This window comes from Venturia canescens, chromosome 3 (assembly GCF_019457755.1).
Source record: "Venturia canescens isolate UGA chromosome 3, ASM1945775v1, whole genome shotgun sequence".
NCBI classification, from domain to species: Eukaryota; Metazoa; Arthropoda; class Insecta; order Hymenoptera; family Ichneumonidae; genus Venturia; species Venturia canescens.
The window spans coordinates 22,044,356-22,058,766 of record NC_057423.1 but is presented as its reverse complement, the minus strand read 5'-3'; positions in this window follow the sequence as shown (position 1 = coordinate 22,058,766).

The following is a 14,411-nucleotide window of genomic DNA, read 5'->3' as shown; positions in this document are numbered from 1 at the left end:
TTGCAATTTTTTGAATTTTCAAATAAATTAACCGTAATTTGATTAAAAAATGTTTGTTCCCTTTTTTTCGATATCTCTTACGACGAGACAGGGAATAATTTTAATTAAAAATTTTTTCAATAAATGTCGTTTCGCAAGTACACTCTGGTGGGAGATAATCGTTACCTAACATGAAGATTTCGGTTTTCCCATATCCTGTAAAAATTTTTCAAGTTCACAGTGCACATTCATCTTTTATGTCACCTGGACAGTAGTCTCAGTGAAACCCCATGTGACACTCATGTACTTCAAAACACAAATGCATGATGATTTATAAGAAGTTGTTCGATCCATTCTCTCGAAATTTGTTTCAAATGAGTAATTTATTACTAAAGGTTATAAAAAAACCATTTCAAACGTAATGAATGAAAATAATTGAATCTGGTAAATCTTGGTAATGTATGAAAAACGTTTGGTTCAAATGATCAAAACTTTGTCAAATAAATGGGTCATTCCATACCAAACCGTGACCCCGACCATTTTTGATTTTGCTGAAAATTTTCTATTATTTTGCAACTACTGAAAGAAGTCGTTCCTAATTTTTTAAGATTTTTTCCCTAACTTATCTGATCACAATAAATTTTACAAAATTTCGTACAATTTTTTTATGAACGCCCATAACTTCTTCAATAACAGAGATATCGAAAAAACTTCCCCTAGGGAAAAAAAGGTTGGGACAAGTACATTGATGGTATCGTGTTTGCTGATAATTCCATCCATAAAAAAAAACTTGGAAACCGATGCCTCATTCTTCTTATTAGATTCGAACAGCTAAATCAACTGAAAAAAATTCCATCTAATTTACGTGCGGCATTAAAATTTATTATATTAATTCGAGGCCAAGTATTTTCTAATGAATTGAAAAAAGTTACCACTTGAATTACGTGCAGCATTAAAATTTATGATATCAATCGATAGACAAGTATTTTATTAGTAACTCCAAATTTTGACATTATTAAAATGTTCTAAGAAGCTTTTAAATCCAAAAAAAATTACATGAAAGCTAGTCATTCGTTACTCTATGGTGGCAAAGACTTATAAGAAAATCGATTTTTCTCAGACTTTCAGGATCCTTTGGTATTATTCACAAAATTCAACGTCGATTGGATCGATACAAATTATGTTTAAATATGTGTTAAAAGTACTTGTCCGGCCCATCACTTTCCGTTTAAATTGTTAATCCAAATAATTTTCCTTTAATTGCGCTAATTTAATAAGAATGGAAACGAATTGTCCTGTAATATACAAGAGATGATATTGTGTATCGATAAATAAAAAACATTTTACACATTAAATATGTTCAAGCTTCCAAAAAAACTCCCCAGTTTGTATTGTAATAACGGCAATTTTTACTTCTCACTTCTTCCAGCGAACGAATTTTATTCGGCATAACTAAACCTATATTATTTTTTGGTAAGAACATTAAACTAATAATAAATCGCATTTCAATAAATTTTCAACCGGATTCTGCCGTGCAATTTCGTTTTTTTATGATTGATTTTTATTTGAATGAATAGTGATGGGCCGGACAAGTACTTTTAACACATATTTAAACATAATTTGTATCGATCCAATCGACGTTGAATTTTGTGAATAATACCAAAGGATCCTGAAAGTCTGAGAAAAATCGATTTTCTTATAAGTCTCTGCCACCATAGAGTAACAAATGACTAGCTTTCATGTGATTTTTTTTGGATTTAAAAGCTTCTTAGTAGAATTTAATAATGTCAAAATTTGGAGTTACTAATAAAATACTTGTCTATCGATTGATATCATAAATTTTAATGCTGCACGCAACTCAAATGGTAACTTGTTTCAATTTATTAGAAAATACTTGGCCACGAATTGATATAATAAATTTTAATGCTGCACGTAAATTAGATGCAATTTTTTTCAATTGATTTAGCTGTTCGAATCAAATAAGAAGAATGAGGCATCGGTTTCCAAAATGATTTCAAGCACGATTTTTCGGTTTTTTATTTTTTACTTGATATTTGATACTTTTGACACTTTAAAAAATAGATACCGATTAGATTTTTTTTAAAGATAATGTTTTTCCAAGATTTGTGAAATGTTTTTCGAATTGTTCTGTATATTTTTTATAAAATAATTTTTTTGACAATTTGTTAGAAACATTTTTTTTTAAGTTTTTTTTATAGATGGTTCATTAACTATGCGAACGTTTGTTACATATGTCCCGCACTTCGTAACGTCAAACCCCGGCCGGTTCGTTACCACACAGCTATCAAAGGGAACTCGTATACATAACCTACATAATTACACATGATATATAATCACGCAACTGACGATATATTTACACTGAACAATATTCTGCGTACTCTGGTTTAATTGAAAGATTATCTCAGTTGACACTTATTTCCAATCGAATGAAATAATGAAATCTTGAAAAGTTTCGTTGACATATGCATCGCGCATTTTTTATATTTTTTATGTGCACACACAGATCACAGTCTACATTTACGCGGCCGCTTTTATAGCAATTTAGTATACCACAAGTTTTAACAAAATAAATATTAACCACTTTTCACTAACCATTTTCATTTATTAATTAGAGTCCGCACACAACAGCACTTTGGGGATCATAACCTCATCTGTCAAAATGACGTTCAGTATGAAAACAAGTCTCGGGTGGTTTCGGATGTGCGTATCGATGTATTGATATCATATAACCTATTTACAAATGATATAAATGATAAACTTATTTTCAGTCAAACGAATTAATGAAATCTTAAAAAGTTTCGTCGACATGCACCGCGTATTTTTTTATTTTATTCTTTTTTACACACGACAGATCACAGACTACATTTACGCGACTGCTTTTATACCGGTTTAGTTCAGCGTTCCACAGGTTTTAGTACTATGCACTTCGTTAGATGACGAAAGTTTTCTTTATTTATCCCACACGCATTCCATAATGTCAAAACTCCGTTTGTTTATACGATGATCGAAAACTGACACATGGTTTATATATATATATTGTGACGTGACATTTCTGCCCCGCCACTCGTACGGACGTTGTCGACCAGTGGACCGGGTTTTCGGCCCCTTTTGACGCCCCTCGACTCGTCGGGCGATGTTCGGAGTGAGACTCAGCACCACGTAGCTCTTAAGTTTAGCTTAGAATGCGCCTATATTACCGACCGAGCGATACTTACCTTCTGTGACTACCTTTTACCTCCGAGTGCAGGGTGGAGAGAGAATTTTAGTTTGCCTATTTTGAGTAATAATGACGTTGCGTTTTGACAGTGGAGTTCGATATTGGAACGAGTTGGTGTTGTCGCTGCCACCGGGGCCTAGCAATGAATACTAGTCGGCTTGCTTCCCGGCTGTTCGAGCCGATCTCGCTCGCAAGAACCCTTCTTCCCACACCGTCTACGAGCACCGAAAACCAATCTCGATCTGCGGGCGGTTGAAAGAACACGCTGGCATTGGCCATTTTATGAACGCCGCCCGTGTATTTCCCGCCGTAGCAACCCCGAGTTGCACTGCCCGCACTACCGTAGATTCGGGTGTCAAAGTCCGCGTGAACCGGCGCCTCGTCAGGTGGGATCTGGGGGAGTTTTCCGGAGGTGAGGTGCTGTTTTACCTGGTGGTTGTTTTGTGGGCCCACCACGCATCCTAGACATCAGGAATCGTGAGGGAGGCCTCCCCTCAGCCTTCCGGAGCTGCCCGCCGGATCCCCAAGAGGAAAGACACCCGGATCACGGTCATCTTGTAGGGAGGAGTGTTTCGAGTGAGCGGGAAAGGTGAGAGCAGTGGAGGAGTAAGTATTTGATCCGATCGTGCAACAAGCGTAGCAGCAATTATGGCTCTGACGCACTCCTCGTTTGAAAATCCCGCGCGAAAGCGCGAGCCCAGAGTTCGCGCTCGGGTTCGCGCCTAGCGCGGGAGCGCTGCAGTACCTGGGCCTCGTGGTGGGGACAACGCCGAATCGCGAGGACCGCTCGCACGCCCCATTAGTCTTTTTCCGAACACCGTTCCGGCGAGTCTGCAATCGAGCCCTCCCGAAGTCGAGTTCTTGGTTCTGGTGCGGCGAGCGTGTTCCTCGGTAAGTCCACTTCTCTTTCTCCATCGAGTTCGCTAGTCAGATCGAGTCATTTTGAGTTTCGGGATACAGTCCCGGTTTTTGTAGAGTTTTCTTTTTGGCCGTTGTAGTCTGGCTCGGGGCCAGAGTATCGAGCGAGATTGTGGCCGATACTTCCTGCGCCTATTCTTTCGTACGGCAGTTTTGCGTGGCTCGACTTGACTACCGAACTCCCCTTTCATTTGGTCTTCGCGTTAATTGATTAAGTTATTTTCCGCTCAAATATTTCGGAAATCTCGAGTTCAAGTCTGATGTAATGTAGTATTAAGCGCTGGAACCTTCCACGCAGTAACGTTGTTCTCTCTCTCTCTCTCCCTGCACGCGCTGAGGCTCTCGCCGGCCTGTTCGCTCGCGCCTTTGTTTTCGTTCCGTCTCTCTTGCTCGCGTGGTCGCGCGTCGTTTATACGGCAGTACCTTTTATCTTTTGCATTGAATATTTCTCGATTCTTTCTTTTGCCTGAGCCTTCACGCTACGATGTCTACTGCGTGTCGTACTTTAGTCACTTTCCGATACATTTTTGCGAGCGGCGTTACGCCCTAAATTTCAATCCGTTCTCATACTATCTCGATGTTAATTTTTCTATTATTTTATTCTCTAACCCCCCCCCCCCCCGGTCGAGCGGGTGCCGCTACCTTTTGCCTTGCATTACCTGCGACACCGTTCGTTCTGACGTGGGTTATCTTTTGCCTATTGCCTCCAGCCCCGCTTGTCGGGTTGCTGGCTACCTGTTACCTGCCATGTCAGAGCATCGTTTGTCGTCTATCTACGGCACCTGTGAGATCGCGGGGCGAATCGCTAATCGTTCTCACCCGGCGGATTCGCGCCCGCCGTCCGCGAATTTCCATCGTCGTGGCGCAAGACATAACCGTTGTACGCTCGGACTCGTTAGCAAATTACTTTCCCCCCCGGTTTTGTTTTATATCGCATCCACTCTCTTTCTAATGTATCTCTCGCTGTATTCTGGTTTATTCATCGAGCTTTCGAATAAATTGTGAAACTTTTTCTGAATTATTTGTTTTGTGTCGGCTACCTTTTTTTTGTTGCGTTATGAATTGTTACTCTTTCCCAAGGATCCCCCCCTCTACCTTTTGTACCTCAGCTGAGCTGAGTAGCAGGACCGTCCTCGGTCACTTGTTTCCCTCGTGCTCTCTGCGCTCTAATTTTGCATGACGTTACCATCGCGAGATCCGACGAAATTCAAGTCGATTCATTCGGCAGTACTTTGTACCTGGCGCCGAGTCCGTTCTCGCAGCCGGAGAGTAGCGCGAGGCGATGTAAGTGAGCCGGGAAGGGACGAATCGTACCTCCCCGGGAAAAATTCGTTACAATATATAATATTCACGGAGTCTGAGCGCGGTCGGGGTAAGACTCAAAAGTTAGAAGGCCTAAAATGGCGAACAGGCATTCTGTATAACGCATATATAGTGTGACGTTGTGGTCACTCCGTCACCGCAGTCGTGGAGGTGTCCCACCGCAGCACTTTTCTCTCCCTCGTAGCCTAGGCCAGCAGTATAGGGGCTAGGCCGGTTCTAAGCCAGGGATCTCAGGGGGGTGCGGGAACGGGGGAGCGCGGGGTCTGCAGCGGGGGGTAGGGTCTGCAGCGGGCGAGGGGTCTGTAGAGGGGACCGTCAGGAGAGAGATGGAAGATGAATGTGAGAGAGATGGGAAAAATGATCCGCAGTGGTGGTGGCAGGGTCTGTAGTGGGGGAGTTTGTAGAGGGATCACCAAGCGGGGGTGAAGAAGAGAGATGAATGAATGGGTGTAAAAGAGAAGGAAAATGGGAGTTGGGGAAATATTGTTTTTAATATTGCATACGCTTGACAAAATTTATCAAAAACTAGAATTTTATTACAATAAATTTCCATGGAGTGAACGTATACATTAGAAAATTGATTTAATATATAGATTGAAAATGCAATTTACTCTATTTGAACATTATAATACAATTTACAGATAAACATTTTTTTTTGACAAGTATATATAAACTAGTTGTTAAAATGGAAGTGGGTGTGTGTAAATTTTTAAAAAGACTTGGAAGGAAAAAATAAAAATCATTTCACAAGTTAATCTCAAGATGGATAGATGCGCGAGTATGTATGCAATCCATCCGTTGAAAGAACATTGGATGCTGACTAAGAACGAACTCGAATCGATTCCTAAGGTTCTGCTCATAAAATATTATAGTAAATTCATTCCGTCATTATGGGAGCGATTACCTGAACATTTGCAAAGTGATAGTGAGGTTCAGTCTTATCAATATTGTCACGATCATTTTAATCCACCATGGGAACGGACTCATATTGATAATCTAGGACCACTACGTCGAGAGTGCGAAAAATGTTTGATCATGGAGCAACTAGTGAATAATTTATGCAATTTATCATTTAAGAAATCCTCGTGAAATTACGACAGAAGAACTTCTAATTATATCACCATCAACGTTCAAGAAATATTTCAGTGACTTTACGGATGTTCTGTGGGATCGTTTGCCAGAACATTATAAATCTGATAGTGAAATTGTATCATTACGTTATTGCATTAAACATTGGAATGCATCATCAATGGATGACCATATTGACGGTCCAGCACCTCTCCGTCGAAATTGTAAGAAATGCTCTGAACGTGTTTGAACAAGTATGCAGGTGTTTACAACCTTGGTGAAGTCAAAAACGGATGAGCCGAGGGAGAGTCGGGGGAGGCTGCATCGATGCGAGCGTTGATCAAGTTTGAACCTGTTTTTCAACGTGGAAAAAAAATGTGTAGTAGCGGATGATTCAGTTTTGGGGTAGGGATAGATGGAAAAACTACAAATAGCAGAGTCCAGAAGAAAAAATCATCATTCCACATCTTCGTAAAGTTGAGTCAAGACTTGCTCTTTGAAGAAAAATCTCAAAAAAACTACATCCATAATGGAGTTCGCCGCAATCAACAAAATCATCACCAAGTCAGAGTATCTTCCTTCCAAGAAGCTGAAAGAGCTGCAAGTCAACGAGGAATATCTCGTCTCGGACGTGAGGACAGCAAATACCAAATGGGGAAAACGGTACGTTGCCGAAATCGGGAATCAATTCACCATATTCCTGCCGCCTCGAGTTGTCAAGGCATTCGACCAGAATCCAACGGTATTCGAGAAACTTCTGGAAACAGCTCATTGTGGACAACTCTACATGAAATACCTCGGTGGTGATTGGAACGCAATTGAGTTTTCTCAAAGAGATTGTTAATATTTCTCAACAAAAAAAATTTGAATCGTCAATGAAATGTATATTATGTTGAAGGAGTAGGAGGAGGAATATTATATAAATAAAATAACACGTATATGGAAAAAAATGTTTTTTTTTTTGTTTATTCAAAGATCCCTCTATTACATAATGCATGATATACTTATAACCAGCTTTGCAAAGATTTTACATTCTTCGTTGCACAATTGAATTTCAATTCGTTGGTGTGGCGGTGGTGATCGCATTTCGATGAACTTTTCGGCAGTTTTTTCAACGATGGGCAGTCCAAAGTCTCCAAATCGACAATCTCCGTTGGCAGATCCAAAAAGTTCGTTAGCCATAAAGACTTTTCGCAGCCTTTTACGAAGATGGTAGGAGCGCCGCGTAAGATAGTTTGAATTATTCCTCTTGCCGCATCGTATGGTATTACCCCAAAATCCCATGATAATCCATGAAAATTACGTTCCAGCCATTTGTTTGTCGTTTTATACTTTGTCGGCAGAGAATCCCATGCATACGGTGGTGCAAAGAAAAGTGTGAGAGGTTCAGCATTCTTTACGTCCGCACGAATGATTGAAATTTCTTTGAGTATAAACTCATTTATGGGTCCTTTGAAGCCTTGTAGATCGATGACAAAATCCATGATGACTGTTGGCCGAAAAAGTTGATGGTGCGGTTTTATACCAATTTTCTCACCCCACCACTCACAGGATTGTATTCAACGATGCGATCGTGTAGAATGAGGCAGTATGCGCATGTTTGTGCTGGAATATTTGTGCTTGTTTCAAATTCGAGGCGCACATCAACAGGTCCAGACTTGAGAGAATCGTTCTGTTTCGAGCAGTCAATCACAATGAGAGATGCAAATTTGAGAAAATCCGCTTTTGTAAGCCATGGTTCGGCCTCCTCATTGTAGTACATCGGTTGAAAGTTTGTATACATATCGTACAGTACTGCATACTGATTTTGTTCTATATTCAAATTCAGATTACCATAAGGATAACATTGTGAATTCAAGTATAATTTTACATCAGTAACGTTGCAGTGATCAAAATTACTCGCATTTTGCCTCCTATTATTCTTTCGTCCTGTTTGGAATGCCAGGATCACATATCGAGGTTTTTCCAGCTGCGTTGATGTCTTGACTGACCACACGTGTTTCGATGTCGCCGGTAACATTGGATATTCATACAATTCCCACGTACGAAAACTCATTGGAATTGGAGTATCTTTGGCGATGAATTTTCCGTTTATCCGCCACGGTGACGTATGGAACGAGCCATTCAATTTTTCGTAGTGTAATTTTATAATCTTCAGCGGCTGGTTGAACTATTGCATTATCATCGGAACGTGATCTAGTCAAAATCAATTCGTGCTTTGCATTCACCACCATTTTTCGATAATCTTCAGCAAATCCCAGCAGCATGCTCAGTGGTATGCATACGTCAAAGTTGCCTGCTGCGTCCACAATCGGTTTCGTCTCATCGACTTCGACCCAACCGGTGTTCTCAAGCATTGTACTTCTCGCCGACGAATGAGATGTATATCCTTTCATAAGAGATGTGATTCCCACATTCTTATTACGATCGATTTCAACGGCGTTCAGTTCATATCGCACTTCCTCGAATAAATGACAAATGGCATTGTTAACGAAATTCGTTGCAACTAACACTGTACCATCCGGCATTGTCAGTTTGCCGCAAATGTGAATTGAACTTTTACTCGGTAGAATTGATAAATCTTGATGCTGGATTGAAATACGTATTTCATCACTATTGTTGTATGTTGACGACGCGTATGGTTGATGTGCATGAACCTCATGATGTATGATGGATTCATCAAACATGATGGGTGTCTGGATGTTTACGATTTCTTCCTCCATTGCAGGCAGCAGATGCACAACGAGCAAAGCAGATAATTTCTCACACGCGAACTCCACGAATTTTGAGACCCAAACTCTTCAATAGTAGAAGGTTTTGAGGTGTTAGCTCTTTGAGCGTTGATCGACGACTGGTTTCGCGATCCCATGTTGGCTTATTAATATTGCCAATACGATGATTGTAAATTATGCCCATTGAGATTTTATATGAAGTCTTATGGTGATGACTTCACCGCGAAAATTGATCAAATCTCCGTCTTGATCGACAATACGAAGTTGTATATTGTCAATGCGACGAGTTGTGATTAGTAGATAAATGACGCTCGACGGTACTTCGATGATTTTATAGCCGGCCGGTACAGATGGGAAAAATTCGTGAATTGTATGAACTTTTCGCTCGTTGATGTATGCACCAGTTGTTATGTTACACTCGACTCGAATGGCGTTCACTTTGAGAATGGACACGGGTAGATCAGACACATGTCTTTTATTGAGCTCCAATCGACGCGACGTAAAACCCAGCAAAGGTCCAATCGAATTTTTGGATGTAAAATCAATCGATTGATTGCACTCAATTTCACTGCGTAGCGTATAATTATTCGGTTTAAGCTGAATTTGTATGTTTTTAGATGCCAACTCAATTTTCAAATATTTTTCAATATCTTCAATTTCATAGCTACCCCTGGGAATGGTCACCACATGATTTCCAACATGAAATTCATTGCAACCAATGTCGATATTTGGAATCGAATTGAATGTGAGCAGCTCGACGAGTCCAAGAGTATAATTTTTGTCGGGCGATAGTTCGATGGGTGGAAAAAATTGTGCCTCGAGTATGGAGGATGATCCAGTAATGGTGATCGTCAAACTATCATCCATGATGCTCGCAGATTTAGAACTAAATACGCAGCTCCATAGTCCTCATTTATATAGTGCATAATTGTCTCGCCGATTTAGTTGCCCACACAAAAATTTCAAACATAAATGTCCACATATTATTGTATCATATTCCTGATACTTTTTATAATTGTATTTCACGCTACCAATATTGAAGTATCTCATGAGTTCGGGTGGAGGTGGGAGATTGCCAAAGCTGTCAAAGTATATGACTCGTTGACCAGTCTTTTTATATGCAACCCAGTGTGTCCCAGGGCCCACATTTTCATCCAAATTCACGATTGCTGATTCTTGCTTGAGTGGTCCATTTTCAGGTAAAGTGTCACGCATGAAAATGCCGCGAAAGTTACGAATTTTCATGGCTCTCGCATACTTTAACAGATCGATGTCGGTGAGCGGTTGATGTGGTAGCGTGATTATACGTTTTTTGACCCGAGGTAAAGACCCAAACCCTGTTTGTATGGTTTCAGATGTAAACCTTTACCCAAAGCGATGGCCTCGAGTGTTCTATTGTGACGTTTACTTTCCTCCAATTCCTTTTTAGCCGCTTGAGCAGCATTTACAGCTTTGACTATTGCAGCACTTCCACCAGACAGTGCACCAACTGCGCTAAGGCCGGCAAAGATGGGTACGAGGAAGGGCAATAAACCGCCGATTTTGCGAGGTACAGGTAGAACCCGAGGCGTGCGTACTTTAACACCTTTAACACTGGCACGCGCACCTTTCAATGCTGACATGACGATTTCACGGGGGTCACCATTACGAATCATGGCTTTCTTTGCAGCACTGATGATCTTTTTCAGACAAACATTTTTTTTTGGTCTTTTTCGTCACTCGTTTCATACCTAGACCAAATTTCTTTTTCGCCTTTATAATGTTTGTCACGGCCCAAGCACTTGCTCTTTCACCAAGACTTGCGTCTTTCGAGGTTACACGTTGCCAGGCTTGTTCAGCCAAAATTTTATCCGCCAGATATCGTGCTTCCAAGTTTTCACGATTTTTCGAATATGCGATATCGTGTTCTTTACAAGCAGCGTCCAGCGGGTTTATACCAGGATCACCACGAGCAAGACGTTTAATCAATTTCGTACCAGGTCCACAATATTGATAGCCCGGTAGATGTAGTTCCACGGGGGATTGTTGATTATACTGTTTACCAAACCTTTACCAGGTTTATCATGTACAATCATCACTCTGCAGTGGTCATAACTCGACTGACTATTCCAACATTATAAAGTTGCATTTATATGATTTTTTCAATCAGTCGCATGCGAGATGAAGTCGAAGAAACAAGTTTCGAGCGGTCAACTCCCCATAATAAATTTCGATGAATTTATTGTTGGAGCGGGTAGTGTGAAAAAGCGTCATGGAAACTTACTACCTAACAGCATTCGAGCCGTATTTTGTGGCCCCTCGAATTGTGGAAAAACGAATGCCTTACTCACGCTCCTAATACATCCAAATGGTTTGAGATTTGAGAATATATATCTATACTCGAAATCGTTGAAGCAGCCAAAATACCGATTGCTCGAGAAAATGCTTAAACCTGTGGAAGGAGTGGAATTTTTTCAATTTAACGAGCATGAACAAGTTGTGGCACCTAGTGAAGCTCGCCCAAACTCCATATTCATCTTTGACGATATAGCGTGTGAGAAACAGGACAATGTGAGAGCATTTTTTTCCATGGGAAGACACGAGATTGTGGATAGTTTTTATCTCTGTCAGATGTATACTCGTATTCCGAAACATCTCGTGCGAGACAATGCAAATTTTATAGTGCTATTCAAGCAAGATGATATGAACCTCAAACATGTATATAATGATCATGTCAATACGGATATGACTTATGCAAGTTTCAAAAAAATGTATGTCAAGTGTTGGAAATCGGACAAGTATGGGTTCATCACGATTGACAAGGACAGTGAATTGAATGCTGGAAGATATAGAAGGGGGTTTGATTCTTTCCTCACTGTCGATGATGATGATGATGATGATGATGATGATGATGATGATGATGATGATAAATAATTGTTCCCCTGGATTTTACAAGACAGTCTAAAGTCTGACTTACTCGTGTCAACATGAAGCGCAAAGAACTTTTAAAGGAGACGGCTGTATTGAGTGAACTTGCCAAGGCGAGTGATGCAATCAGACGAAAACATCGAATGTTGAAAAGTGGACGTGATAGTGCTCAGCAGAAAATGCAAGATGTGTTTAAACCGATTGTTGAACCGTTAGAAGAACTAGTTTCATATACGAAAAAACCTAAAATTAAGAATGAACGTGTAAATGTTAAAAGGGAGGAGGAGGAGGAAGAGGAGGCTCCAAATTTTGGAGAAAATAGCATGCAGCAAGATATTTCTTTCAAAGATGATATTTGGCATGATGCAATTACTGATGAGAATGTTGGTATACCCTTAACTAAAAATAGTGATAATGATATTCATGAAGATAATAATGATGATGATGATGATAATTTAGAATCATCTGGAGATGTTGATAATTTGATACGTGAATATCTGGGCTTACTGCGTAGTAATAACAAAACAAGATTGGATGGCGCGTATGGAGTACGAAATCTCGCTCAAAACAGATTAATGATTGGTGATTCACCAATTCATTTCGAACTCGATCATATAGTGGTTGGAGATGAAAAGTATCCCAAAAGTATTGGCTTGGTGGAACTGTTGTTTAAAAAAGAGCCTGAACTCAAATATGTAACACCAAATGACTTGGAGAAATATCAGAAAATTGTCATCACAACGAATGCTCATAAAAAATTTTATAAACGCACGGGTGCAGTACGTCAGGATAAAAGTAGTAAATTTAAAAATTATATATCCCAAATGCTCGGTAGCAATGATAAGAAGGGCGGTGCTCTGCCTCAGTATAAGGTAGCACGAAAGCATACCTCTGTCGACTATGTTCATTGGGATGATCCGAATGAACTGGTGGATCGTCTTCGCTTATTGCTCGCATCGCAAGCTGCTGGAAATTCATCACATTATAATGAAATTATATCGATTATCGAGGAGTTGCGTGAAGCTGAAATCATTTATTAACGCGTGACGGCTTGCTTTCATCCACATTCCCAACATGAGCGTCGATGTGTTTGGTCGAAAGTTGAGTAGACGTGGTGCAGGTCCTCCGGGTAAACCAGGTGCTGGATTCAAAATTACATCAGACGGTCATTACGACTTGGACCGAAAACGACTGAGCAACGTTGGCGAGCCAGTAAATGCTCGAGATGTTGTAACACTCGAAGCATTCAGTAAACACATTCATTCTATAACTCATAGTGTGACTCATACAACGAATCAAAAGTGCGAATCGAATGTGGCGGCTGCAGAAAAGCGTGTGAGAACCGAGCTCGCCTATCTCCGTGAAAAAATTGATAATATAAAGAGAGAAATCTCAGAACTTCATGATGATATGAAGCTTTTACGAGATCATCTAATGATAAGTCAGTGAAAAGTCCTCCAGACTCTTATCTTCAGCAATTGATGAGGACCGTGGGGGAGAAGAAAAAAAAATGAGTGAAAAGAAGCTTGCGGTGGTTGAAGAACTGCATAAGCCAGCTCGGCGGAATTATCCACGTCGACATGTGGATATACGTGGCCTGGATGAGACTTGGCAAGCTGATCTTGTAGATATGTCTGCATATGAACAACACAACTCCAAGTATAAATTTCTCCTCACCGTCATCGATATATTCTCCAAATTCGCCTGGGCTGCACCGTTGAAGAGTAAAAGTGGAAAAGATGTGAGTGCTGCAATGGAGACGATTCTCAGCAAAGGACGCATACCGAAAAATCTTCACGTCGATCGAGGAAAAGAATTTTATAATACGAACTTTAAGGCTCTGATGAAAAAGTATAATATACACTTGTATTCTACATTTAGCAACTTGAAAGCATCAATTTGTGAGCGCTTCAATCGTACACTTAAGAATAAAATGTGGATTCAATTTAGTTTTCGCGGAAACTGGAAATGGATCGATATTCTTGATATGTTAATTACAAAATATAATAATACTATACATCATACGATTAGAATGAAACCGAAAGATGTTGACGCAACGAATGAGAAACAACTATTGCGTAATGTTTTCAATCAAACTGCAGTGGGAAAGAAGCGAGCTAAATTAAAAATTGGAGATAAAGTGCGTATAAGTAAATTTAAGAATGTATTTGAGAAAGGTTATACTCCAAACTGGACAACGGAAATTTTCACAATATATCAAGTGAGAAAAACCAATCCAGTCACAT